The sequence below is a fragment of the Hibiscus syriacus genome, unplaced genomic scaffold (genome assembly GCF_006381635.1).
Source record: "Hibiscus syriacus cultivar Baekdansim isolate YM2019G1 unplaced genomic scaffold, ASM638163v2 tig00110007_pilon, whole genome shotgun sequence".
NCBI lineage: Eukaryota > Viridiplantae > Streptophyta > Magnoliopsida > Malvales > Malvaceae > Hibiscus > Hibiscus syriacus.
Genome location: NW_024062559.1, coordinates 1,339,465 through 1,364,590, shown reverse-complemented (window position 1 = coordinate 1,364,590; position 25,126 = coordinate 1,339,465). Strand labels below are relative to the sequence as shown.

The following is a 25,126-nucleotide window of genomic DNA, read 5'->3' as shown; positions in this document are numbered from 1 at the left end:
AATCAGGATAAATTGGGCATGCAAGCAACATTTCAAAAGGGGGATTTTTGAATTGAAAAAAGGGGCCATTCGAACAAGAGAAAAAGAAACAAAGAAGCAAAGTGCCACTGGGGGAACAAAAAAGGTGTTCGGTAAAAAAAAGAGATTTAACAGCCATCATTCGAACAAAAAAAACAAAAGAGTGGGAAAAAACGAAATCAATAAAAATATCCTACCTTTGGGAGACGGTGGTCACGATTTCTTCTCCGTCATTTCGCCTAAGTTAAGTCTCGAAAATGGTCGAACTCAGGCCACCTCATCAGTGCCACCAGTTTAAGGTGACCATGAGTTTTGTTCATCTCCTACGGCGATGGGGAGTACAGAGGGGGAAGAGAGTTATTAGGGTTTTCATTTTAGGTGAGATTGAAAAATGAAGTCCAACTTTTTTAGGGCCATTCTCGGTCGTGTCTTTGGTTATATTTCAGATGCCAAATGAAGTTGTTTTGAGGGGGAAAGTATTAATGCTTCAGTGCATGGTGTAATAGCACATTGGGTCCTTCTTTCTCTGTAAATATGCATTTTGGTCACTTAATAAAAGTTTTATATTTTCATTTCGAGCTCTTTATTTATTTTATGTTCCATTTTAGTCCCTATAGGTTTGCATTTATTCTTATTTATACTTAGATTTTGACCGTTGATTTTGCATAATATTTATTTTGGTCCTTCGTATGCACCAGTACATATAAAATTGGGTAATTCTTGCCTTGTGTCCTAGGTTTAGCCTACTATTCATTTTAATCTTTTTTATTTGTGTTTTGGTTAAATTTATGTTGGTTGCATGATAATTTTTTTTTAATTTTAGTCATGCATGTTGTTTTGGATTTATTGCTACTCCAGTACTCCTGTTATATAACATACATATATTGTCTATGATTCTTGATAAGTTCACTGTTACAGTTAAAATTGTTGATTTTAATATTTTAACTGATTTTATTAAGCATGATTAGTTTTTATTTTAACCCATCATATTTGAATATATACATTTTAGTTCAAATTTGTAACCTTGATTTTTATTATCAGTCTATATTATAATTCATAATTTCAATATATATATATATAAATGTTATTAGTCACATTCACACTAATTTTTTTTGTTATATTTTTTTATATATATCATGGTTTCTTTATATATTTCAATATATATTTATTTTTAGTTATTAATTTATACTCCTTTATTTGTTAATACATATATATTTATTCGAACATTTTCAAGAACACTTGTCGTAGAATGAGTGTGAAAAACATCACTTTTATAGAGGTAGTGCGATTCAATACAATATTAGAATAAATGGTGGACTTGAAGTAAATCGAGCATTTTTATTTATATATCAAAATACTAGAAATATTTTAATTTCCCCTTTTATTTTAAGTATTGACCATATGAGCTTTTAGAAAAAGTAATGGATAATTTCATACAAATTATGATATTAATTTCTTATTTGATTTAATTTTTTTTAAAACAATTCGAGGAGAGAACATTCTTTTACATATAAGAAATAGATGGGACAACTTTCCCGATGAAGGATTGCGAGTCTCGATATTTATTTTTCAAATTAAAGAAATTTTCCTAATAATTAATTCGAAACAAATTATTCAGTTTTCAATAAAAAAGATCATAATTTATACATTGATTCAAATTTACAATGTCCACCATTTACGCCAATGTATAAGCGACTACATACCAATTTTGGGCGCTGTGGGGGTGTTTATCCTTCCCCACGTATAATCGACTCTCGAATCCTTAAAAAAATAAATTGGGAAATACATACCAGCTTTTGTCTTTTAAATGATTTTTTAAAATTATTTTAAAAGACGCTTTTAGGTATTCGACCTACCTAACCCAAAGGTCGATGGCAACTCTAATTCATAATTAAGATGAATTTGAAAATCCCAATTTTTAATAAATTCACAATTTTTTTATATATAATTTTTTCAAAAATGGTTATGAAACTGATGTTTTTCGACATCCCGAGTCCGTTTTTTAGGTCTATTTCACCAAATTCAAATTCGGTAAGTTGTTTTCGACATTTTACCTTCTGATTTGATTCAATTTTAACAATTAAGTTCTATTTTTGATGCAATTTATTTTACCATGTATCTTAAATATTATAGGACGCCAAATTTAAGTTCAAGAGCGATCGAATATAGTTTAAATGGCTGACTGAAGTAGATCAGAAATCGAGATAATACTTTACTACCCTATGCATGTTTTATGGTACATGTTGGTAATTGGTCAATGCATGACTGAATATGATTTGGATAAGAGTTTCGATTGATTATTTTAAACCTACTCTGACTACGATAAAAGGATAATAAACTGATTAAGACTCGAGTACTCGTACAATAGAATTTAATAACTGATAGGAAATTTTAAGCTCAATGTTTAACTAATAAAAGAAATGGCCTCAAAATCTTCAACTCTGATTATTCATATGAAAGGATTTAATGACGAAATATAATTGGATGGGAAATGACAAAAACATACTTGACATGTAAAAGGGCAAGAATTGTCCCTGATAGTGGAAATGAATTGAAATTCATTTTTGATTTACCTATTAAGTTCTAGATCTATATGAAAAAAATTTAATAATCGATATCTAACCTCCAAGATGGCAGAAGGCTTGGAATTTCTTATTCCTTGAATAAGCACCTGAAGACCAATTTATTGGAAGTAATTTATACGATCGAAATGAGCAAAATGACCAATATACCTCTAAACCCCCAAAATGGCCAAAATACCTCAAGCTCCAAAATAATTGAAATACCCTCGAGCTCCTAAATGACTAAATTAACCTTGAGTACCGAAATGACCTAAATACCCACAAGGTCTAGAACAAGTGAATGCATTTGGATAAATTCTGGAATACTAATAAACCTAAATGTTGTATCACCCTTAAAGGTTATAGAGCATGTGTAAACACCAAATTTTTGTCCCTTTTATTTTTTATTTTTATATTATTATTATTATTGTTATTATTATTAATAAAAAATAATTACAAATAATTATTACAGGCCTGTTTTACAACAAACCAGAGGCCCATATCCAGATGCCCAACCGGTCCATATTCGATTCAATAGCAGACCCGATCCAAGCCCATACACCTGAGAAGCCCAAAACCCTAATGCATCTAGGGTTTCACCACCCTATCTCAACCAGCGCCGCCTCAGCCAACTGCCAGGTGATCCAACCAGCCACTGTCGACGCTCCACGACTGCCACACCTCCGACGAAGCCTCCATAAGAAGCATGAACGACCGCCCACATTGAAGCCATAGGGTGAGTCACCACTATAGTTTGGTGACTCACCGAAGATCGCCCTCGTTCCCGGTTTAAGAGAGGCAACATGGTGGCTATAAAAACCATCCCCTGCAGAGAAGAAAAACATGAACACAACAACAGAAAAAAAAACGAGGAACCAACAGCCACCAACAACAAGCAACCCACAGCTAAAACCAAAAGAAAAGAAAAGAAAAGAGAGTGAAGAGACTTACCACCGAGGAAGCTGCACCGTAACTGGTGACTCCACGCGCCTCCACGCGTTTCCAAAGCAATCAAAAACTCGAAGGTATAAATCTAGATCTAGGAAATTATAAGGTCTATTAGGGGAAACAGAGACCGTATTCGGCCTTAGGGCGCTCATATATGTATTTTGGGGTATTTTAGGAATTCCGACCATCGTGCGGTGGTGGCCGATGGTGGCAGAATGCGGCCGGCCGGTGACTGGTTTCCTTCCGGCGAGGGAAACCTAGGGAGAGGGAAGAGAGAATTCCATCTCTCTATTTTAGAGAGAGAGGAAATATGCACAATGAGGGAAAATCGGCCGGGACTGGTTTCCTTCCGGCGAGGGAAACCTAGGGAGAGGGAAGAGAGAATTCCATCTCTCTATTTTAGAGAGAGAGGAAATATGCACAATGAGGGAAAATTGGCACAAAAGGTCGGCTTTAGGGTATTTATACCTCTCCCCGAACGACGTCATTTTGGGGATGGGTGTTTGCGTAATTTTCCTAAAGGGGAAAATTAGTTCCACATTCCCCTTTAGTTTGTAATCTTTCAATACGGTTACTGAAATCAATTTCTATGCGTTTTAATTTGGTCTTCTAATTTTATTTTATTTATAATTTAGTCCTTACCTGTATACTCACATATATTTAGGATAAGTAGCATATTTAGTCCCTAAAGTTTTAATAATTTATATTTTAGTCCTGTATTAGTATTATGGTTAAATTACATTGTTCATACCTATATTACATGATATTTCGAATTATGTTCATTAACTTTGATATTTTATAATTTAATCACTGATTTTTATAATTTTCATTTTTTAACCATGAATTTTATATATTTATGAATATGATGCTATATTTTTAATTTCTTTTATTTTGTTCATTGTTTAATTATAATTTTATTTTATTTTTATTATTGCCCTTTATTTTTTCAATAATTTTTAATTTAGTACTTTATTTATTTTTCTTTATTTTATCTTTATTTAATTTTAGACACATTAAGATATATATATTAAAAATTCATAAGTATTATTTGATTAATTTCACAAATTGATTAAATAATAATATTTCAAATTGATTTAATAATAATATTTATTTAGTTTTAAGAAAGGGGTCGTCTTAAATTAACTAGATGTCATTTTCTGATATTTTTAAATAAATAAAATATTATATTTAATTAATTTTTATTTAAACTATTTTTTAGGAAAAAATATCATATTTTTATTAATATTTAGTTTTTAATATTAAAGAAAGGGACTGTCTTAAAGTAACTAGATGTTATTTTCTGATATTTTTAAATAAATAAATAAATACCCTATTTATAAAACCCTAAGTATATATATATATACTTTAGTTTTATAAAAATTATTTTAATATATTTTTCCAATTGAATCTGAAATAATAGAATTGTAAATTAAATTCATATTCGAATTCTTGAACTTCTAATACTAGAGACAATTTATAATCGAAGGGTACCAATTTTGGGCATTATGGGGTGCTAATCCTTCCCCAAACGTAACTGACCACAAATCCCTTTTTACTACTAAAAAGAATGAATTTTTGGTTCTAGGCAGACTGGTTTATCTTTTAAAATGGTGTTTTCTTAAAAACTCTTTTAAAATATGATTTTTAGGTATTCGACCTACCTAACCCTAAAGGTCGATGACGACTCCAAAACATTTCATTAAAAGCCATTTATTCATTGGGGACCCTGGTCAAACCCAAGCGATTATATATTGTCTTTATAGAAGGAAATTGAGAATTCAATTTATTTAATAATTCTATTGATTCTTTTATTTATATTATTCTTGTATATTAATATTTGATTGATTTTTAGATATTAAAATTCAATTTTTGTGATGTTTTCTCCTAACACATAACACCTGCATTGCATAAACATAAGCTCTATGCTCGAGCTCTTTTCCCTTTTAAGTGGGAGTGAAAGCGACGTCTTCGTGAGGATTTATTCTCCGTGTCAGGAATAGGAAAATGTGTCCCATTAAATTGAACTCGATCCGCTTAAGTCTGTAATGGACTAGGATTGAGGGTTTAGCAGCCAAAGGGGGCATCGATAAGGACAATTCGAGTACCTTTACTCTTAGAATCGAAACCCTGCATATAATAAACCCTAGAAATTCACCCAATCTAAGACAATGCTGAAATTCTATCTATAGGTGTACACAAAGGAGAAATAAACTTTTGTCTTTTAATTTCTCTGAACAAATGCATGTGAACAAGTAATCATGCGGTTAGGTTAATGTTTCCAAACAAAGCATGGAACTAGAAAGCATAAGGTTAGGATTTATATACCATGATAAATAGAATCTTTTCTTTTTATTAATTGGTACTAACCATTTTATTTTTTTCTTTCTCATTTTTATTCATTTTTATTTTTCATACATTTTGCTCTAACTTGTTTATATTAATTTCTTTTGTTTGCATTACATTTGTATTGCTAAATACATTTCTAAATCATGCATTAAAACATTCATTCATTAAAATAAGGATTTCGACCCAAGTGATCTTGGTTCTTACTTGTAGCAAGAGCACATAGCATCCGCACGACACAAGGAAAATGTCTAAAGAAACTGAGGATAGGCTATCCAAAATTGAGATAGATCAAAAAGAGATGCAAGAAGAATTGAGGAGCAAGTTGGCACAAATTGAAGCTAATATCGTAAATTCTCAAATTGATCTACTGAATAAGATGAAAGAAATGTTTGGGAAACATTTAACTACTGGGAAAAGTCTTGTTAAAAACCCCATATATCCTCTTGGTGTTACACATATTCACATTTCGGGGCACACCTCTGCGCATCAGGAAATCCAACCCACAATCCATTTCACTGTTAAGAACCCACAATATCAGGCTGGAACTTCGTTCCCCACTGACTGTCCTACTACTTCTGAGTTGAAGCCAGATGAATTTTGTTCTGATAATGAGGTCTCTGGTCCAAATGAATTGGTTGAAAAGGAAAAATTCTCCGAACAACTGAAAAATATTCCCAACGACTGAAAAATATAGAAGAAGTGATAAAATCTAGAGAGGTTGTTGAATCATTTTATGGGTTTTATGCCGAAGAACTAAGTTTGGTCCCCGACCTAGTTCTCCCACCAAAGTTTAAGGTTCCCAATTTCGAGAAGTATAATGGGACCACATGCCCTTCATCTCATATCACCATGTATTGTCGTTTCATGACTGGCTATATAGAGAATGAAGAGTTGTTGATCCACTATTTTCAAGAAAGTTTATCTGGACCTGCTTCCAAATGGTATAATCAGCTAAAATGTACTCAAATCCGTTCTTGGAAAGACTTAGCTCAAGCCTTTTTGGGTCAATACAAGCACATGACTGATATGACCCCTGATCGAATAATGTTGTAAAACATGAATATGAAGTACAATGAGAGCTTTCGACAATATTTGTAACAATAGAGGGACGTTGATTCTCAAGTACATCAACCAATGACTGAAAAGGAGTTCACTACTTTGTTCATCAGTACATTAAAATTTCCCCATATTAACCACATGATAGGGGCTACCACTAATAATTTCTCTGACATCGTCATGTGTGGAGAAATGATCGAAATAGCTATAAAGAATGACAAGATAAGAGGCTTCGATAGTAATGACATCGAGAAAGAAGCAGAGATCTATACAACGTGGTCTTATTCAGCTAATCATGGGACCAAATCTTATAGAATGGCCAGAGAGAAGACTCCTATCAGGGAAATTCCAATGACATATAAAGAACTGCTCCCTTTACTAGTTTAGCGGAATCTTATGACTCTAGTTCAGTCTAAATCGAAAGAACCCCCATTTTCTGAAGGGTATGATGTTAATGCAATATGTAGCTACCACATGGGAAGCTCGGGGCATACTACTGAGAATTGTGGGGCATTGAAGCGCAAGGTTCAGAATTTAATTGAATCAGGGGCATGGACATTCGAGGATTGATAGGGCAAGCCTAATAAACAAGTGGAAGTTGTTATCTACCACTATAGTACTTTTTATTTTCAACATCTTGTTTGAACTTGTTTTTTGTTCATTTCTCCGCCTTTTGTGTAATAAATAAATGTGTGTTGCTTTTAAGGTTATGAACATTGAATTAATTTTACAATCTTGAAGTTCTTTGAATATCAAAGAGATTAAAAACTCTTTAAAATGATTAGAGTTATAATCTTTGACAAAATATCAAGATTGAAAACTGGAAAAACAAGGACCCTTGACCTTACTTCAGAAAACAATACACCCAAAACACTATCATATTACAAATATGAGACATCCTTCTCCTATTGCAAGGAATTAGACAAAAGGCTTGGTATTTATATATAGGAGCGTACAACATGGGGCATCGTTTGTGTATTACATTACAAAACCGACTAGACTACTTTTCTATTGATGACGTTCGATGATGAACGTAATCTTCACAAATAGGTAAATCTAGTTTAAGTCAGTTGCTTGGGAATTGAACTCTAACGAAGAGATTTTCTGACTTCCACCAAAACACATAAACTATAACAGGTTATTCTTAGCAAGCTTAAGAAGTTGGAGCCGTATACTCATATTATATTATATATACAATAAAGCTTGAGTTATCCCCCTAGAGCAATTGGTTGATAGCCCCGGCTTTATAGATAATATTCAGCTAGTCTGTTATGCTTGAGTTGTCCTCCTAAAGCAATTGGTTAATAGACCTAGCTTTATGGATAATATTCAGCTAGCCTTTTATTTTATTATATGCAATAAAACTATCCCTCTAGAGCAATTGGTTAATCGCCCCGGCTTTATGGATAAGTTTCAACTAGCATGATAAATGTGGTTATATTATTATATACAATAAAGCTGAATTTAGCTAGCCAAAATTGTAAAAAGTTACTACATAAAGATGGCCTACGAGGGTTAAGGAACATCTATTATAGTCAACCTCACACGAGCACTTAGAAATTTCATTTTTAAACCGATATTTTTGCACTGCCTTTGCTAGAGTTTACAAAGCTTACAAATGGAAGATTCTAGAAAACTGAAATAGAGGTATTCTATCTAGGATAGTAATTGGCTATGCTAGTTGCGTCATTTTGTCCGCATCCGGTTAAAATACCAAGTTCTAAAAGTGAGGCATGTGGTAAAGTTCACAAAGAGCGAGAGATGAGTGACATCTTAAATAGATGTAACCATAGAAAATAGGAAAGTCATCCTAAAACTAACCCATAAATCTTGATACTTGTCAAAGAACTATAATTCTCAAACATTAAAGAACATTTGATTCTTTTGATATTCTTTAAACTCATGCTTATAATCTGATTCTATTCTAAACCTGAATTAAGGAACAATACTCTACAAAATTCTTTCATTCTTTGATCCAGAAAAGAGGAAAACATTTTTAAACAGGATAGTCTCAAATGAGGAATGTCCTTGAAGAAAGTTATTGCCTATTCTACCTCTATTGTAGAAAAAGAATAAGCAAGGCCAAAATGATGAAGCAAATCAGGTTCTTAAAAGCAAGTGGTCCAAGAAGCCAGAAAGTCTGGAGAATTGAACTTGTAACACTTTCTTGTGACATTATCAGTAACTCATAAAAAAAGATTACCCTATTCAAAAGGGGAACATATCCCAATATAGCAAAAAAGACAAGAATGTGAATAATCAAGAAGATGATGATTACCTCATTCAGAAGAGGCACATATCTCAGACATTTCTGTTAGAATGATTGATCACTTATTAAGTTTGTGACAACATGAAGAGAATCCCTCAAGTTACTTAACAACGTTGCTGTTTAGTAACATTGGAATGAGAGGATTCAAGATTAACAGAGTTGGTCATGAATAGAGCTATGAGTACCCACAATGGGGCATTATCCAAATTGGACCTCGTAGGGATCATGATTCAAATCCAATAAACATTGAGAGTAAGAGTTACTAGTTAGAATGTTGGGACATATTGAAGCCCATTTCAATCAGAAATAGAAATTTGGGACATTTGAAAAACCTATTTCAGATAAGAATAATCCATATGGGGCATTTTGAAAGCTTCCATCAGTATGAAAATTTGGGGCATTTTGAAGGTTCACATCAGCAAGAAATAATTTTGAATGCATTTGAACGTTCATATCAACAAATGTTGGGGCATGCTGAAGGCCTATATCATCCTTTAGAAAGATCATTGAATTGAGCAAATATTTCCAATGAGATATAAAGATATGAAGAATGAAAATGGTGAAACGATGACAGTCAAGCTTACTATACATAATTATTCGTTCATCATACAGTTGCATTATTATGGTGATTTGATTCTGGAAGTTAAAGCATCTCATTTGTATTCCCACTGAGCTTTGTTCTCTAGTGTCTTTATGACGTCTTATAAAAGCTTTGAACATTATGCAAAGAGCTTCATTGACGAGAAATCTGGGCAGAAGCTACATAAAAGGATGAATGTGTTGTCAAATGTTTTGCGAACATCTGGGCAGAAGCCACAGGAAAGGATGAATGTGTTGTCAAATGTTTTTTGAATATCTAGGTAGAAGCCATAGGAAAGGATGAATGTGTTGTAAAATGTTTTACGAACCAGTGATTATAGTGCTGAACCAATGTTGTGATCATATGGTGTTTCCAATTTTTGACCTAAGATGAAGTTGGTATTCTTCAACCCCAAGGTTCAAAACTTAGAGAAATGATGAAGATTTCTTTCCCCAAAGGGGCACTGAAATTTTAACAACAAGAAACTAGTGGAGCCCACTAAGGTTGAATGATAGATTGTTGTTAAACATCTCGACATGATATGGTCTGAATGGCTTTGTTCGAGACATGATTAGATGTGGAGACATGAAAAGAATTAGGATAAATCCTCCTTGTGATGTGTTTCAAGAGTCAAATCAGAACAGACACTGCTCTTCTAATTAATCTCTGCAGATTGTGGCATATTTACTTCTATATTTTTCAAAAATGATAGATTCTCTTTTCAAAGATGAAAGCTTTATTGGATTTCTACACAAGTCCAGGAAAAGAAAGCTAGTTTTATCAAAGACAAAATAGTGGCATCAAGGTCATAATTCTAATTGCAACAAGAGTTTCATAAATGAAACATTTTCTTCTGAGACTTTAATGCAAATGAATCAAATAAGACACAAAGTTTGCTCTTCCAAAAAAGAGAATGCCAGCTTGAAATAAAATTTTGACTAAGTGAAGGAAGACCGAGTTTGCCACTTTGAAGTCAAATAAAGATGAACTCAACATTCATGCATCATATTTAGGCATTTACAAAAATAGAGTCATTTCCATTCATTTTATCAATGTTGAATATTTGACAAGAATTCCAAAGATTAGCAAAGATTCGAATCCATCACTCAATGGATCAACATTTCTAGAAGGAGTTCGTAATAAGAAGAACTCATCTGAAGAGGAAGAAGAAGTTCATAGTCTGAAGAACTATTCAACCTTTTACTTGACTCTATCGTAGAAAGAGATAGAGCAGCAGAACCATTTCCAGACAGAGCTCGTAATAAGAAGAACTCATCTGAAGAGGAAAAAGAAGTTCATAGTCTGAAGAACTTATTCACCTTTTTACTTGACTCTATCGCAGAAGGAGATAGAGCAACATAACCATTTCCAGACAGAGTTCGTAATAAGAACTCCTCTGAAGAGGAAGAAGAAGTTCATAGTCTGAATAACTTATTCAACCTTTTGCTTGACTCTATCACAGAAGGAGATAGAGCAGCAGAACCATTTCCAGACAGAGTTCGTAATAAGAAGAACTCATCTGAAGATGAAGAAGAAGTTCATAGTCTGAAGAACTTATTCAACATTTTGCTCGACTTTATCGCAGAAGGATATAAAGCAGCATCAACATTTCCACAAGAAGTTCGTAATAAGAAGAACTCATCTGAAGAGGAAGAAGAAGTTTATAATCTGAAGAACTTATTCAACCTTTTGTTCGACTTTATCGCAGAAGGAGATAAAGCAGCATCAACATTTCCAGACAGAGTTCATAATAAGAAGAAGTCATCTGAAGAGGAAGAAAAAATTCATAATCTGAAGAACTTATACAACCTTTTTCTCGACTTTATCGCAGAAGGAGATAAAGCAGCATCAACATTTTCAGAAGAAATTCATAATAATAAGAACTCATTTGAAGAGGAAGAAGAAGTTCATAATCTGAAGAACTTATTCAACCTTTTGCTCGACTCTATCGCAGAAGGAGATAAAGCGGCATCAACATTTCCAGACCCAATTCAACAGCAGACCCGGTCTAATCCCACAAACCCGAGAAGCCCAAAACCTTAATGCATCTAGGGTTTCATCACCATATCTCAACCAGCGTCGCCTCAGCCAACTGCCAGGTGATCCAACCAGCCACTACCGACGCTCCGCGATTGTCACGCCTTCGACAAAGCCTCTAGAAGAAGCATGGACGATCGCCCACGTTGAAGCCCTAGGGTGAGTCACCACTATAGTTTGGTGACTCACCGAAGACTGCCCTTATTACCCAGTCCAAGAGAGGCAACATGATTGCTATAAAAACCATCCCCTGCAGAAAATAAAAACACGAACACAGCAATAGGAAAAAATGAGGAACCAACAACCAACAACCACCACCAACAAGCAACCCACAACTACAAACCGAAAGAAAAGAGAAGAGAGTGAAGAGACTTACCACCAAGGAAGCTGCACCGTCACCAGAGACTCCACGCGCCTCCACGCGCTTCCAAAATAATCGAAAACCCAAAACTATAAATCTAGATCTAGGAAATTCTTAGGCCTTTTAGGGAAACAGAGACCGGATTCGGCCTTAGGGCATTCGAATATGTATTTTGAGGTATTTTGGGAATTCCGGCCACCGTACGATGGCAGAAGGCGGTCGACCGGTGACTGGTTTCCCTCTGGTGAGGGAAACCTAGAGAGAGGGTAGAGAGAATTCCTTATCTCTTTTAGAGAGAGAGGAAATATGAAAAATGAGGGAAAATTGGCCCAAAGGGTCGGTTTTAGGGTATTTATACCCCTCTTCGAACGACGTTGTTTTGGAAGGGTGTTTGTGTAATTTTCCTCAAGGGGAAAACCACTTCCACACTCCCCTTAGTTTGTAATCTTTCAATACGGTTATTGAAATCAATTTCTATACGTTTTAATTCGGTCTTCTAATTTTATTTTATTTATAATTTAGTCCTTACCTTTATATTCACATATATTTAGGATAAATAGTATATTTTGTCCCTAAAGTTTTAATAATTTATATTTTAGTCCTGTATTAGTATTATGGTTAAATTACACTGTTCATACCTATATTACATAATATTTCAAATTATGTTCATTAACTTTGATATTTTATAATTTAATCACTGATTTTTATAATTGTTATTTTTGACCATGAATTTTATATATTTATGAATATGATGCTATACTTTTAATTTCTTTTATTTTGGTTATTGTTTAATTATAATTTTATTTTATTATTGTCCTTTATTTTTCAAGTTAATTTAGTACTTTAATTATTTTTCTTTATTTAATTTTAGACACATTAAGATATATATATGAAAAATTCATAAGTATTATTTGATTAATTTCACAAATTGATTAAATAATAATATTTATTTATTTTTAAGAAAGATGTTGTCTTAAAGTAACTAGATGTCATTTTTTGATATTTTTAAATAAATAAAATATTGTATTTAATTTAGTTTTATTTAAATTATTTTTTAGGAAAAAATATCATATTCTTATTAATATTTATTTTTTTAATATTAAAAATAAAGGGGCTGTCTTAAAGTAATTAGATGTCCTTTTCTGATATTTTTAAATAAATAAATAAATATCCTATTTATAAAACCCTAAGTATATATATATATATATATATATATATTTACTTTAGTTTAGTTTAGTTTTATAAAAATTATTTTAATATATTTTTCCAATTGAATCTGAAATAATAGAATTGTAAATTAAATTCATATTCGAATTCTTGAACTTCCAATACTATAGACAATTTATAATCGAAGGGTACTAATTTTGGGCGTTATGGGGGTGCTAATCCTTCCCCAAACGTAACCGACCACGAATCCCTTTTTATTACTAAAAAGAATGAATTTCTTGTTATACGCTGATTTATCTTTTAAAATGATGTTTTCTTAAAAACTCTTTTAGAATATGATTTTTATTCAACCTACCTAACCCTAAAGGTCGATAACGACTCCAAAACATTTAATTAAAAATCATTTATTCATTCACTCACTTTTCCGCCAAGGAAATTCGTGCCCAGACAAAAATCAGTTATAACATCACGACCCCTATATTTCGAGAAATTCTTGATATTGTAATAATACTAGAATAAAATAAATAGTGCATGTATTCTTGCTCATCTCCCTGAAGTACATTCAGTGATGATTGTGAAGGTGATATGTTCAGCCATAGAAGATTGTCGATACTAGGAAGTGGATATTGCAAAATTTCCCCGTCTGAACACTTGATAAGTATTGCATCACTGGGATCTGTTCAGCTCGATTGGACTTGAGAACATGATAAGTTATTAAAAATCTTGAATGCTACAAAACATTGTTTAACTTTGTTAGGTTGATTTACTAAAATTTCTCATAGATCCAAAATAACTAATATGTCCCTATTGACCTAAACGATGGAATCACTCCTGATATATTCGAATCTAGAACAGTCTGAAAGTAACAATTCCTAAATACCCTTATGAAATATTCAAATCGTAAAGGATCCTGATGTATCACTTTCTGGATGCCTTATTAACATGTTAGCTATCGAACCCCTTTTAACATGGATCTCGTTTATGAAATCAGTTCGAATTTGTCAGAAGTTTCGCGTTGTCTTCCTTATAATGATCAAATACCTATAATAAATAAATTAGGCTCTCTAGTATGTTTCGATGGTGTTATATTTCCGTTCTGATTTACTTATATGAATTACTCTAAAATCTCTTATATGCATTTTGATGACATGATCTCGGTTTACCGTTATTTATCTGAATTGTGAACATGTTTCTAGATTATCGAATATTTTCTGATTTAATAAATTAAATCACCGATTTCTTTTAAATACATACGTTTTTATTACCTTCATTGAGGGGGTTGTTGTCGGCCTTTCGGGTGAGATTTTTTTAGTAAATTTTTTATTGTAAATGGATACTAAATCATTTTCAATGTTTGGAACTATTAGATTGATTTTTCGTAAATAAAAAAGGCTTAAGCGAGGTATGCTTACCTGCTCAGCTTAGAATTCACCTTCGACGAAAGTGGTCAACTGCACATCATGATTTCTCCAGCGATAATGCAAGCTCCATTGCTGAACTAAGGAATCAAATCGACTTTTTAGACGTTATTATAACATCAAATTCAATTCTGGGAAGAGATATAAAAAAAATGATATAATGCATATGAACTAAGGAAAACATCAGAGACATCATACATATGAAATCACAAACATATAATTTCAACTCACCTTGTAATGCATTTCCTTCCCCTACATGATCAAACTCAGAAAAGGGAATCAATATCAACTGCAGCTTCACTTTTCGACCTTGTTTGTTCTGTGAATAAACGAATTCGAATGAGCAAAACAGAGAACATATCACATGATAAAGAATAAAGCAACAACATAGATGAACCTGATATTCCATAAATTTCTCAGCATGCTCTCTCTCTCTTCTGAGCTACATTCCTTAAAGAATCTATACAAACAAAAGCATCAAGTTACCTCAGTTTCACCTGAAACGAGAATTTTCAACAAGAATTACAAGGGAAAAAATATTCAACAAGAATTACCTCAGTAGATGAACATCAGGTTCCCATGTTTTCCTCTCTTTCTTGTCCAAAAAACAGGTTTGGGTCTGGTGAAAGGCACGACACATGCAAAAACGCTTTAAGTGTGTTAGTTGAATTCCAATGTGATAATCCAACAAGTACCAACAATTTAGTACTAACAAACATAGTAACACATAAAATTGGTCAAAATAAATATATCGTGACAAATTTAGGACTTTTAGTGATAAATAATTTTGTTGAAACAATTGATATTTCTTGTAGTGTATTCATCATATGAAACATGTGTTGGGTTGGAGGATGAACCTTGGCGCTTTTCTTGGGTTTTCTTATTCATGTTTCAAGAACTATAGGATCATCAATTCCAAGCGTCTCTCCGCTTTTATCGGTTCTCTTTTTACATCAAACTTTCACCATTTGCAATTTGAGACACAATTTTGCAAATTGATCTTTAATCTCATTGAAAGTTTTGAATGTTAGTGATGCACATTGACATATAATCATACAATAAGAGGCTAGAGTGGAATACCTAGCTTATACTGTTGTTGGATTATTATCTTCAACATCTGCATTCTTATTGTGTAATCCAATATTTTTCTTTGCATAAATAGTCCATCGTTTCATTATACATCCTTGAGGTATTTGTTTTGCCTTTCCATATTTTAATACGAAAAAAATATGACGACATGAAAAACCAACAAACTCCAACTTCATACAATAATAATACATAATATCATGTGTGGTATCTTTAAGTACAAGATAATACTTCTCCTTTTCAACACGCTCTAACTAATAACACATACACTCATTCTGTACTTCCATTTTTTAACCAGATAATAACACTCGTAAGACATTTCTTTGCACAGTGTAGAAAAGCATTTCTCATATATACTCGGGTTACATTACGTTTTAAACTTACTAACACACAGTCACAAAATGTTTGTTCATCAATTGTTTTGTAGTCTTGATGGCCTTCCTCCCATCTTAGAGATTGTAGTTGTTTATGATAATTCTCAACAAGTGATACAACATTACCTTTCTGTCCAACCAAGTTTTCAATGTTCTATTCATTGACTCGCACCGTTGTGTAGTGCTCATTGTTGTACATGAAAATATAAATATATAATAATTTTCTTAAATACAGTAAATAAATATAATATTAAATACAATTAACGTTACTTACATAAAAATATCCTTGCAAATATGCTTCTTCCCATTTCTCTTTATCTTCATACAATTCTTATACCCATTCCATTCCTTCAACTTTGTGTTTGCCTACTAATTATTTCCAAGCCCTTTCAAAATCGGATTTTGTTATACACTTGTTAGGGCATCTCAAAAACCTATCGAGAAAACTATGATTAGCATTAGACTGTACGTTCCTCATGACATGCCATAAACACAATCCATGTTTTTTCCTGGGTAGTACTTCAGAAATGGCATTTGCCATGGCCTTATCTCTATCAGTAATAACAGTAAGAGGTCTGTGTCCATCTCCCGCTTCAATCAATTGTTGTAACACCCACACATAGGTATCTTCTTCTCATTCAAACCAATGCACTCCAAATGATACTGTGTTTCGATGATGATTAACACCAACCAACAACGAACGACTTGTTGTATGCATCACACTTGTAAGTTGTATCAAATGCAAGAACATGCCTGAATTCTTTATAGTCTGCGCATGATATACCATCAGCCAAGAATAACTTCTCTAAGTTTCTGAATTCATCCCTCGTATGGCTCACAAAAAAGAAAGGTCAGATTTTTGCTTTCTATTTAAATATGCCATCACCTTTTCAGCATCACCGTCTTGCATTTCTTCTCGTTTGATTATATATAGATAGTTTTACAAATCCTTTGGAAGAAATCCAACATTCTCAATTAAACCAGCTTCACTCACGAAATTTCACATCATCTTACTTGGACCAATTCCAAAGTTGTGCATGCTCTTAATCTTAACGAAATTTCACTATTTTTTTCATAATAACCTGCAAAATAAATCATTAAATAACATAATTATATATATATATAGAAGTTAGTATGCAACAATTTACTTTTGGATCAATAACATACCTGACGTAAGCAACTTGTATTAGCTGAACCATTTCATGGTTATGTTATGTAATTATATATATATAGAAGTTAGTATGCAACAATTTACTTTTGGATCAATATTTAGACACTTTCCCATATGATACCGTGTCCAATTTGAATTTAATAAATGCTCTAACCAACTCGGATGACTGATGTTGTTCACGTCTTTTATTTGGAAGGTTAGCTCACCTATCCTCTCTATATCCCTCCTTACAGCTCACCATTTTTCTTTGCAACTATGTGACTACCATTTCGACTTTTCATTGTCTGGTCGAGTGAACTCGAAAACCATTCACCTTTCATAGATATGATAAAATTGAATGCAATCATCTAAATTTTTCCACTTCACATTTTCATATCATTTTATCGTAATCTTTTAATTCCTTCCTAATCCTATATGCTTTTGTATAAAGTTGTCAATTGTCTTCTCATCACTATATGTTTGTCATCATCATAGGTTAATCAATTATTCTTCTTCAATATGGGTGTTATAATCGAATTCATTGTCAAACTCTGTAATTTGAATTTTGGTATCTTTATTATCAACCATCTCAAAAGATATACATATTTTCAAAACATAAACAAAAGCAACATATTAAGATGGTGAATGGCATTATATTGCTATAACATAAAATAACACAAATCAAGCATACCGTACCGATACCCTCTGATAGAGTATCTGTACACATAAATGAAATTACTACAGTGTACAATTGTCGTATAGGTATGTGTAGGGTACCGATACTAGCATGCCCACGTACCGGCAACATGATCCAAGATACCAGTACGACTAACAGGAAAGAAATTGGGAATTCGAAATTGGATTTCAAAAATATAGTTCCAAGTAGAAATTAGGATTCAATTGTTTTAATTGGGGTTGTAATTTAATAAATATGGCACTTAATTCGATAATTATTGTTTTCAAATTACACTAATTGAAAAATTAGGGTTAAGTTAGGGTTTATAAATTAATAGATTAGGGAAAGATTATGTGATGGTGGCAGCCTGATGTCAACATCTACGTCCACTGTCGTTGAAGGCGCCGACAGCTGAGAAGGCCCACTCCGCCGATGATTGCTTGGTCAGAAGCCCAAATGTGAAACAAAAAAAATTATTAAAACTACCTAAAGGATTGGTTGTGCGAATGGCGGTGAACGGTGGGCACTTCAGTAGGGATGAACGGAAATACTCAATCGCCGGTGAAAGTCGATACCGATGGCGGCGGTGGCTTACAAGATATTGAAATAAATTAAGGTTTATAAATTTTCCAAATTTATATTTTATCTAATTTTGATTAAAATAAGATTACAAGAACTAATATTTAATAAATAGTGTATTTTAATTAAATTACATTTTAATTTTTAACTAAATTATAATTATTAGAACTTATAATTTAATTTAATGGTGCTCATCATTTACCGTGCTCGTCCATGCTCATCGAGCGTGGAATCGTCATCCATATTGATGACACTAATTCATATAACATAATATGCATACATTTTCACTTTTGGACATTGTTTATTAGACTTTGGATATTGGTAATGAACTTTATTTTTGGACTTTGATTAATAAACCTTAAGGCATACTTCAAGGGTTAGTTTACAATTAAGTCTTCTTTTTATGATGTTGCATTTTAGATTGAAAATTAATGATGAGTTTTATTTTTTTTCATATTGTTTTTTGGTAATGACTCTTACATAAATGATATTTTGAAAATTATTACTTAATAGAAGAATTTTACTATTTTGATACCAATTTCTGCTTAGATAATTACATGGACCAACAAAGAAATTTATAAAAATTAAGATTTTAAATTTTTTAATTGTATTTACTTTTATGATTTACGTTTTTACGAATTTGATTTTTTTTATTTTTTTTTAAATTTATATATATTAATCATTTTTTAGAATTAAGATTGAATTAATAAAATATGTAAACAAGTTAGTGTTTTAAAAATTATAATTAAATTGAAAAAAAATAAATTAATATAAACTAATAAATATAAAATTTAATAATTAAATTTATTTTTTATTTTTTATTAATTTGGGTAAGTTACAATTGTAGTATCTGTTCAAAAGAACACTCTTAACCATTTAACATTGAACGCTCATATTCCACGCATGTTGGTGCTCGAACCTAAGACCTCAAGAAATAACAATTCGTTTACCACTGAAGTCATTGATGTTCGTGCTAAATTTATTATTGTTTAATTAAAGGCTAATGATAAAATATAAGGAGCAAATTAGAATTGAGTTTTAAAATGTCAATTTAAGTGATGATTAAAAATAGACAATCAGATGGTTCAACGGGATGAGATAATATTTCTTAAACAATGTTAGGAGTTCGAACTCTAGCGTTGTAAATGGAGTAAATTGAGTTCGGAAGGTTGCACTCAACGTGTCTCTGTAAAACTTAGTATGAATTAGATGATCAATAAATTATATACCAATGATAAAAAAAAGACAAAAACTAGATTTTTTTAGGATAAACTACTTGAATAACCACTTATTATGGGGTTGATATCGAAATGGACCATCATTTTCAAAATTTCTGCAATATGGACCACTTAACTAATTAATTTTGGTTCAATATAGCCGCATGATGTTAACATTTGACATAAATACTGACGTGATAATTAATAAAATTGATATAATTATATAGTTGGTTAACGATTGTTGAGAATTTTAATAGTGACCTGTGTCACAACTATTAAAGGGAAAACAAATATAAGCAAAATGTTACTACTTAGGGAATCAAACATAGGATCTACGATTGAGGGTGATACAATTGAACTACTAAGGTAAATCCAATGTTTGTTACTTGTTTGTCAAAACTTTTATGTATATTATTTAAATTATACTTAAAATGAAATAATATTCTAATAAATAAATTATAGAAAATAATATTAAAACCAATATTTTCGCGGTTTCTTCAGTGAAATCTTTCGTTGTAAAACGCTCTCTCAAATCTTTCAATAATCAGAACAAGAAAAACCCTAAAACAAATTCAACCTGTAAGAAAAAATATTCTCAATTTTACATTATTTTTACTTATTTTCAAATTTTCCCTAAATGTTTCTGTAAGTTTCTTAAAAGCCAAGTAACCGATCCTCATTCCATTCCACTATCAGGTTTAGGTTAGCTTTTTTTTTTTTATGTCGACACGGAATCGGCGTTTGGCTTCATCGTCATTATCATCCACGGCGAAAAGGCCGTCGAGCACTGGGAATCAAAAGCAAGAAGATGGGTGCTGGGAAGACACAATTAACTAGAAAAGAGTCGCTTTTACCGATGTAACCAACCAAGGAAAGGGGTTTCAGAGCGGGTCACGGGCCATGGTTACTCACTCAAAACCATGGTTCGTTATTCTTTGACCAGTCTTTTCTTTTCCTTTTTTTTAATGTTCTTTCATCGTTAGTTTCTTTTTATGTTTTCCATTATGATTTTCTTTCTTGAATTATAGGGCTGAGAGTATTCATGGTCAAATTGGTGTTATTGATGATGCATTGCCTGATTATGGAAAGGGATTTACCTTTGCCGTTTTAACTTTTGGTTCAATTAAGTATTTTTCTATGTTTAAGCACAAAAAGAAAGGAAATAGTAGTTCTTAAGTTTGTAAGTACTTGAACTCAGGTGGGGTAGTTGGATGTTGTTATGTGTTTGATAGAAAAATTTAAGAGCTTATATGTTTTCATGTTGAAGGGTCAAATGAAGAGTCGTGTTTTCAACATCATTCCTAACAAATCAAAGTCCATTGAACTTCTGACTTAACAGCTATGCACAAATATATACACATTGCGATGGTGGTATTTACAGAGATTATTACCAACAACTTCTATGTGAAATTTGTGACTTCATCATCGAGATTATTTACAGAACTCATTCTATTTCTGTAAGCAGAAGGTTAATTAAATTTGTATTTGAAGGTGCACCTCCAAAGCCAAGAAGAAGGAAACTTCTACATTGCCTGCAGGTCTGAATTTGGAATCATTGATGGCTTTTTGGTATAGATACTGTTTTGACTAGAGATGATCACATACCACAAAAGTTTTCACTTCCATTTCCAAGCAGCATGGTTATCTTTCCATGCAGATCATTTGATGCTTACATTTCTTTGGATGAGACAATGTCTACGTGTTATTCCTTGGAGAGCCCAAGTTTGAATATTTAGAGAATCAGTATGTATCAGCAATTAAATTGATTGAAAGGAAGCCAAACAATAATCAGTACATATCAGAGCACACACCTAAAGAAGGTCCTTTTCTCTAAAATTCCCATATCCCATGAGGAATATGTTATTTATGCTAAATATTTCAATCAATTGCCTTGATTTGGAAAATGAAATTACTATTATTAATTTTTGGCCTGAAAATGCCCTTCTCTACACTAACCCGGGAATATACTATCAGAGATGGGACTAAATGATAATGCTTTTGCTGTTGATAACACTTCAACAGATCCACAGTTTTGTGCAGCCATTGCTCATGTCATTTACAAGAACTCACGTGCATCTGAGGTATACCATCCTGCCATGGCTTTAGCTTCAGGGTTAATTATATTCCTATGTAGACTCAAACAAAAAAAGAAAAGAAAACTTAACATGTATTTTTATATTAATATTCTCAGTACTTAAAAAACAAGACTTATATAGGTATTACATTTTTTCCAGTTAAATTTCTAATCTCTTTTGGATGTATCTTTTAGTTTATGTTGGATTGAATTTAATTCTAGTTATGCCTGTACTTATTTTATTGGCTAGTGATAAGAATCTCATACGAGATTAGGAAAAAATGTAATTCATACAGTATGCGTTCAATTATATTCTTGATTACTATTCAAAAAGGTTACATTTCAATTATTTAATGACAAACTTTCAAACTGGAGGCTATTTGAAGTTGAGGATGTGCATACTTATTATGCCTAAACTTTTGATATTGACGAGTAATAACAATCTCATACGTGGTTAAGAAAAAATGTAATTCATACTGTATGTGGCCAATTGTGTTCTTGATTCCTCAAGTTCAAATAGGTTACATTTGATTGATGCATGAGTTATCAAGCTTTGAAATTGGAGACCATTTGAAGTGGAGGATGCATATATATCATTATTCCTTAAAATTTAAACATTCATATCCTCCTGAGGTGACCCTATTGAAGTTTTGGTTATTAATTTGTCTTAAATTGGGATATTGATCAACTGGATTTTAGTGTAGTTTGATGTTGTTAGTACATTTTTATTCAATGCTGTTAAGGTGTGATGCAGAAATAGCATGTACTTATATCTGTTGAACTTTGAATAACATGACTCCTTTCCTATGTTCAATTTTCAGTAAGATTCCTGCCTGATGTTTTCCATTGTATTCCTGGTGTTTTGCAGACCAAAAAAGGCCTACTACAGACTTCATGGAGATGGTCCAGAAGGATGTTAATGCCAGCATGAGAGCTATTCTCATTGATTGGCTAGTGGAGGTAAGTTATGGTGGATGGCAGTATGCCAAGGCTGTTTATGTACTCCAATAAATTACCACTTTGGTTTTCCAACTCTCTGTTGCAGGTTATCTTCCCTTTTTTAATGCCCATTTCAGCTATTTAAGTGGTATTTTTCATTGTATCAGTATAAATACCACAGCCAATATCATCAAACACCTGTAACTTAAATTTTACTGTGCAGGTCCTCTGGATCCCCTCTTTATGTGAACACTGTCTTACTTCATCATTTCAACTGTAGGTAACTGAAGAATACAGGCTTGTACCCTTGACGCTATTTTGACTGTGAATTACATTGATCGTTATCTTTCTAGCAATTCAATTAACAGGCACAGTTGCAATGCTTGGAGTAGCCTGCATGATGATTGCTCGTAAGATTTCATTTTCTTTCTATCTTCTGAGTTATCTTATTTCTGGCATGGATATGTGCTTTCCATCCCGTGTGTTTGTGTGTAAATGTAGCATATTAAGAGCAGTGGATTATAACTTAAAAAGTGATTTCATGCCAGTAATTACGAGGAGATATCTGCATCTCAAGTGGAAGAGTTCTGTTATGTTACTGATAACACTTACTGCAAGGATGAGGTCAGGTTCCATTTAGAATTCATTCCTATCTTCTTTATCACCACAACCTACACACATATTTTCCCTGCTTTGACTGCTGCAGATTTTGCAAATGGAATCTGCTGTGCTGAATTACTTGAAGTTTGAATTGACAGTCCCAACGGCTAAATTTTTCCTGACGTAATGCCTCAACACTTTCTTAAATCTATGTGCAGTTTACGGAAGTTACTAAATTATTGACGTTATTCAAGAAAAATTCCCAGGCAATTTGTTTGTTCGGCTGAACTGTTCAATCAGGTATCTCTCTCCTGGACCAATGTATTTATATTAATTTTTATGTTTGGTCCACTAACTAGTGTTAGTTTTGCATTTTGGATGTAAACATACTAGTAGATCTTCAAATTTTAAGTACTCTATCTTCACTGTGGATATGGTTATTTGATTTTACTTGTTCTCTAACTAAATCATATAACAGATTGGGGATTGTTTCACTGTTTAAGCCAGCATGCTTTGCTGTTAATTTCTTTTGCATAAAGTTGTAAAACCGCAATGACCCCTGATTGTAATATGTGCTGCCTTTTGTAGGTTCAATCGTTGCAGTTTGAATGTTTGGCCAGCTACATTGCAGAGTTATCACTTCTTGAATACAATATGCTTCACCATGCACCATCGCTAATAGCTGCTTCTGCTGCTTTCTTGGCTAAATTTATACTCTCCCCTTCAAAAAGACCTTGGGTATGACCCAGGCGGAATTTATTTGTTCTATACTAAGTGTTGACTTATTATGATATATATAAGTGTGTACATATATATGTATTTAAATCTGATGATTAACTTTGTTACTTGTCTATGGTTTACTTGTCTATGGCTTCTAATAGAAGATATATGTCTGTTCTCTTTCATCGTGTTGGACAGGATTTTATATTGGGGCATTACACTCGATATCAGCCCTCTGATCTAGGGGACTATGTTAAGGCACTGCATCATCTCTGCCGTAATGGCGGTGGAGCGAATTTACCAGCAATCAGAGAGAAGTATAGTCAGCACAAGGTAAGTAGGTTCTCCATCTGTATGGAGCAAAGATGTTTACAAAAATGCTATACAATTGGGCTAAGTTTTTCTGTAGAGTCTAACAATATGGACCTGTGAACATGCACTTTGTGGTTGAGCTGAAACATTTCCTCAACTTAAATGATAAGTTCATCTTCATGGGGGAAAAGAAAAAGCAAAGTAGGTTAACTACGAGATGATTGTGTAACTTTAGGGACATTGATTGATTCGTTTCATCATGTTAATGAACCCAATAATTGTTGCTTAAATGTTTGATACCGTCTGACGTTTTATCTTGTCTGCATCAGTACAAATTTGTGGCAAAGAAGTACTGCCTGCATCAATACCAGAGGAGTTTTTCCAAGATTTGCACTAGTAGAGGCCAATGGATACCATCCAAAATAGTCAATTTGCCTTCCAATGCTCTGCTAATAGTTTCTAGATATAAAATTGTTGGCATTTGGGAGCTTAGAACTGGGATTTGGTATCGTAAGTTTTCTTCTTCTCTTGATATCTTACTATAGAAGGCTCGGAGGGCTATGGTTGATAAGAAGAGTTAGCAGGCGAGACTTATCTCGTGTTTCCAATAACTCGTAAACACTAGTTTAATTAGAAAA

At 32.6% G+C, this 25,126-nt stretch overlaps 1 pseudogene; it reads left to right on the top strand.

The window, feature by feature from the left end:
- Window positions 1–20,510: 20,510 nt before the first annotated feature.
- LOC120212217 lies at window positions 20,511–24,885 on the top strand (annotated as a pseudogene).
- Window positions 24,886–25,126: the final 241 nt, after the last annotated feature.